The sequence below is a fragment of the Durio zibethinus genome, chromosome 10 (assembly GCF_047325235.1).
Source record: "Durio zibethinus cultivar Kanyao isolate XHJ-2024 chromosome 10, ASM4732523v1, whole genome shotgun sequence".
NCBI lineage: Eukaryota > Viridiplantae > Streptophyta > Magnoliopsida > Malvales > Malvaceae > Durio > Durio zibethinus.
In genome coordinates this window covers 457,115-462,470 of record NC_143171.1, presented here as the reverse complement: position 1 = coordinate 462,470, position 5,356 = coordinate 457,115, and the positions used below count along the sequence as shown (strand labels likewise).

The window sequence follows — 5,356 nt, the reverse complement described above, 5'->3', positions numbered from 1 at the left end:
ATGAATCGAAGCGACAAAGGATTGAATCTCAGTGAATCATAGAAACAAGGTTACTCTACCACTTACAATACCCCATTACATATTTAAGTTATCTACAAAGGATTCTACTCATCGCTCAATAGGAATTGAGCTCCAATGAGGTTTGCGTAGCTTGTTCGCAGTAGGGGCTGCACCTATGACACATGCCCTTGGGGGCCATGCATCTATGCTGTAGGTCAGTAATTGGATGATGGGCACATGCATCACTTCTAGCCTAGATTTTGACTTAAAGGCATTAAATCATAATCCAGCACATGATAGCTTCTTACCCTTAACTTTTTAACAAGTACGATGACCAATTGTGCGAATCAACAATTCTTTTCATTCTAGGTTAAATTACTATTGCAACATTGCTATCAGTAGGGTAAAACTAACGTATCTCACAATGGTCTAAACCTAGCTCACATTTCATATTAGTGGGTGAACAATCCAACACTTAGAGAATTCTGCTTTACAATAATGGGAAGAGCTAACATCAAAGGATCAAAAAACAATGTCATTAATGAATACTTCATTGCCACAAGCTAATTATCCCTATGGTAACTTTTCTAATGCCACTAGCTTCAAATTTTGAAGGTCTAAAAGATCGATAGGCCATGCCTTCATGGTTCATATTTGTACTAGAAATCAAAATGAAATGAGCCATTTCCCTTTTGTTCCACATGAGATTTTTGCTATCATTGAGATTATCATATGACACCTATGTTATCTTTTAATAGATGTGCTACCCCAGCAAACTCCCCACCTGATAATGTCTTCTGCCTGGATTGACCGATCGAGGTTGGCCTTATGTCTAAAAGAAATGGTTGTGCCCCACTTCCAATTCATGAAATAAGTAAAATAACATTAATAGAAATGGTATTTCAATTTCATTAGAGGGCTCCCACTTATCTTATACCTCTCAAGTCATTTCACAAAGTTAGACTAGAGTCAAGCTTAATTAAGTCTTTTTTCCTACTGGTTCTGCTAAGTCATTCCCTTGATTGTGGTTTTGCTAGATAGTCGACAGGGACAATGGGAATCTTGTTAATCCACTCATGTGTGTCATTAATTAGATGTAAAGGCATTTGGCTACCTCAAAAGAGTCATATTACTCCCACCATTTACCCATGATTGGTTGAAATTCTTCACTTTAACATTTAGAGCACTGGGCAAAAATCAAATTAAGTGAGCATCCCTAGGGACCATTGTAATGCTTTGTTTTAATTAAACAGTTGGATTCCCCTAGTCCATACTAGTTTTGAGTTGACTATTCATCACATGGGGAAGGCCTCTGAGGGAGCCATTCCTAGTCCATCCCATAGCCTACATGCATCGAATTGCTCTTACCGTGAGGTCAGCTCGAGTAGTGCATCGGTAGCCAAAAGGTTCAAGACTAGGACCCCTATGCCCAACCTTCAGAGCCAATCATTTTCCTAATGTTAAAGATCCATTTTGCTGACTTTCTTTACCTACATTGTTCCATTGACTAGAGCTTGTTCAATTTGGAAACCCATGCAATTATGAGTACAACTAGGCATGAATAGCACTCACTCCTCCATATTTTTAAAGGCTGCTAGGGCAAATAGGACATAATGTGACATGTGTTTCTCTTTTGGCCAATGGAACTTACCTCAAATTGAGTTGTTTTTAGGGTGGGCAGGTCATTAAATAGAAAAGATAACTCTTCTTGAGGCCTCCATAAATGTCTTTGGAATCCCTAATGTTGCTATTAGCCATTGTGTCCCAGTTTAGGAATTTTAACTCAATTTCCTTTCATAGCTCATGTTAGACCCATCTCTAAGGATCGATTAACCTATGTGCAAGTGCTGTTCACATGAAACCTTTCCCTTCTTTGGCTTTCAAAGTTCTCATTTGAATATTTGCTACTACCACCAAGATCTGCACTGACAGTCTCTTTGCACAAGCTTGTGCACTGAGTTTTGTAGCACCCATCATACCCTTCTACTCATTAGGGCTTCACCTTTGCCTCGATGATCTAGTATAGGTCACATGCTAAAGTGCCATTTATTTTTTAGGCTAGTTGATTTGACAGGTGGGTTGTTACACACTCCTTAGAGGATTTTGACTTCCATCCATGATCACTGTCTTACTATCTTAATCGACCAACACCTTTGAAGGTTCTAGGTTAGCACACAATTAGCCACTGTAGCCCAATTTTTAGTTCATCCTATGTCGCTAGGTCTACTTACCAAAAATGGCTGACTTATAGGTCTCGATTCCATGGAACATCTCAATGAAGTAGCTACATCATCCTACTTATTTAAGTTTGAGAATAGGTTGAGGGCATTGTGCCCCAATGCCTCTAACCATGGTTTTACCCAATAGAACTCGCTAAGGGTCCATCTATCCTAAAGGAAACTTTAGAAGGTACTAGCTACTAGATGGTTCAATTAATCTTTCACCTCTATACCCAAGTTAGGTGAATGATTTACACATCAATATAATTATGGGCTTCCACTAGAGTTTCCCATAGCTTAGCCAACTTAAGCATAGTTCACCTCAACAGGTAAGCTCACACTCAAACCTTTCTTAAAAAATCAAGGTCGGTCGATGGTGCACCTGTGAGGGATCCTGCCAACCAACTTACTTGCACCTTATAGGTTATCTAGCATGTTAACTTGCACACATGTCACACTCCTTGGTCTATGTTTCAAGACAAGCTAGATAGGGAGCTTGCAGGCTAATGCCAGGAGCACACGAGTGTCGAGGCATGTTGAGACAATATGTGTTGCATTCCATGATCATAGCGACAATGTCTCTATGGGTATATCAAAAGCCTAGGGTTGGGCAGTCACTACAACACATGTTAGTCCATGCCTTAAGCCAATCAATAGACTGGCTTTCACTATTCCACATCTAACTGGGGTGCATCATCATCCCCCATCCGTTTTCCTTTCTATAATTTCAAGTACTCTTTAACTCTCTTTTCAAAGTCCTTTTCATCTTTCCCTTGTCGTACTTCTTCACTATTGGTCTTTCACTCGTATTTAGCCTTGGATGAAATTTACCACCTGATTAGGGCTACAGTCCCAAACAACCTGACTCATAGATAGAGTCTTATAGTGTGATAGGATCCAAGCATAACAGGACTCTCACCCTCTCTAACACTTCTTTCTACGGGACTTAAGCCTAGTCCATTGCTGAGGATGTTTCACCAAACTATAATTTGGACTCCAAGGGTTCCCGATTCTCAAGTTAGGCTTTTCCTGGTTCATTCATTTTTACTAGGAGAATCTTGGTAAGTTTCTTTTCCTTTGCTTATTCATATGCTTAAACTCAATAGGTAATCCTACCTGACCTAGGGTCATGATGTGAGCATCGACTGAGTAGTGTGGAAGGTCTAATGGGTTTAGTTGGATGAGTGTATGTCACCAGAGATGATTCACACTAGGAGCTTTAGCACTGATAGTCACAGGGCTTTGATTGCCAGGGACTTGTTTTTGGGCTAACCACAATAGATGAGATCATTGGAGGCCATCTTTTGCCCTTTTACCAGGAGCTTGATGGGTGAGAGGTTAGAAAGGGTGATGATACATGATAGCCAGGTAGACATGCCCTTGGCATAATGGCTAAAGGTGTAACTTGCATTCAAAGAATTGATGGTTCATAGGATTGTGCAATTCACGCCAAGTATTGCATTTTGTTGCATTCTTCATCGTTGTGAGAGATGAGATATCCATTGTTGAGACTCATTTTGGTTTTTCATGACAAAAAGAGTCATGGTGCCACTCGTGCATGCATTATAAATGGGATAGTGATAGCACACAAACTCTTTTTCATTCCGGTTTCTTGGTGGGATTTGTGTTGGGGGTTTGTTATTTAGCCCTCGGTGATGATACCGATCATTTCACTTGCTTGTTAGCCAGAATGAAGTGACCGTTATGCATGTCTAAGGCCAGAAGAGGCATGAGGCTTAAGGCACAAAGGCATCCTTGCCCTTTCGGTGTTTCGTTAAAACATTTATGGGTCATTTGTTAAGCGGGTTTCAACAATGATCCTTTCATAGGTTTACCTATGAAAACCTTTTTATGACTTCTCCTTTCTCTAAATGATAAGGTTTGGTGGACTTTTTGTGACATAGTAGGCTGAGCATTCATTCATTAATGAAATTAACCAAACAAATCACTTTACCAACTAAGATTAGCCATGCACTATCACCCATAGAATCAAGAATGAGCTCTAAGTCTATGAATCCTTACTATGTCAGAACTTAGTAAGTTTCCTCGTGTTAAGTCAAATTAAGACGCAAGCTCCACTCTTGGTTGTGCCCTTCTATCAATTCCTTTAAATTTCAGCCTTGAGACCATACTCACCTGAAACCCAAAGACTTTGATTTCTTATAAAGTGTTGATCGAGTCCTAAAAGTAACATCCATTGATCCCTGGTTGGCATCATTAATGGTTGAGATTAAGATGGTATCTGATTGTCTTTGAGCCCTCAACTTTCATTCTTGATTAATGAAAACATCCTTGGCAAATGCTTTTGCAATTGTTCATCCTTCATAAATCCATGAATTTCACCTCTGACTATGAAATATGAATGTCCCTAATCGTCCCTATAGACACCGATTTTATTTTTTTTTATTATCATTATATAATTTTCTTATTTTTTATTATTATATAATTCTGTTTATTATTATTATTATTATTATTATTATTATTATTATTATTATTATTATTATTATTATTATTAATCTTTAAAACAAAAAGAAAAAAAAGTAAAAAAAAAATCTTTGATTTCAACTCTGGTAGCCAAAATCAAGCTGCCAAAGTGGTCCAAATTTCTTCCTGACACTCCCTAACATGGCGGCATGAAATTCAGTGACCAAAAGTCACAGGATAGACAACCAAATTTTCCACAAAAAGATCGCAGAAGATCTGGGATTTTGAATCTCAAAAGCTCTATAAATAGAGCTAATCTCTGTAAGGAACAGACAAAACAAAAAGAATAACAACAAGAGGGAACACACAAAATAATAAAAAAAAACAACAGCAAACATTAAAAAAAAAATTTGAGAATGAAATTCTTAATCCAAGAAGTTGAGATTTTTTTTGAAAAATCTGGGCTTGGAAAGGTGTTTAGAAAGCAAAAATGATCATTGGGGGAATTTTTGAAAAATTTTTTGGGTCCCCAGAAATTGGAAAAGTTTGAATTTTTTGGTGATTGTTGAATTTTTTGACACCGAAATCTGGAAAAGTTAGAATTTTTTGGTGACTGTTAAAATTTTCAACCATGAAATCTGGGGATCTTTGAATTTTTTGACACTGTAGAAGTTTTTGGCCATCGGTGCACGATGACAACCGATCGAAAACTG

The 5,356-nt window shown here is 38.1% G+C and overlaps 1 non-coding gene and 1 pseudogene across 1 annotated transcript; both read right to left on the bottom strand.

Moving 5' to 3' along the window:
- LOC149516287 (25S ribosomal RNA) lies at positions 1 to 3,349 on the bottom strand (annotated as a pseudogene).
- Positions 3,350 to 3,577: 228 nt separating this feature from the next.
- LOC149516286 (5.8S ribosomal RNA) lies at positions 3,578 to 3,733 on the bottom strand. Its single transcript, XR_016346041.1, has one exon. It is a non-coding gene; the product is annotated as a 5.8S ribosomal RNA (ribosomal RNA).
- Positions 3,734 to 5,356: the final 1,623 nt, after the last annotated feature.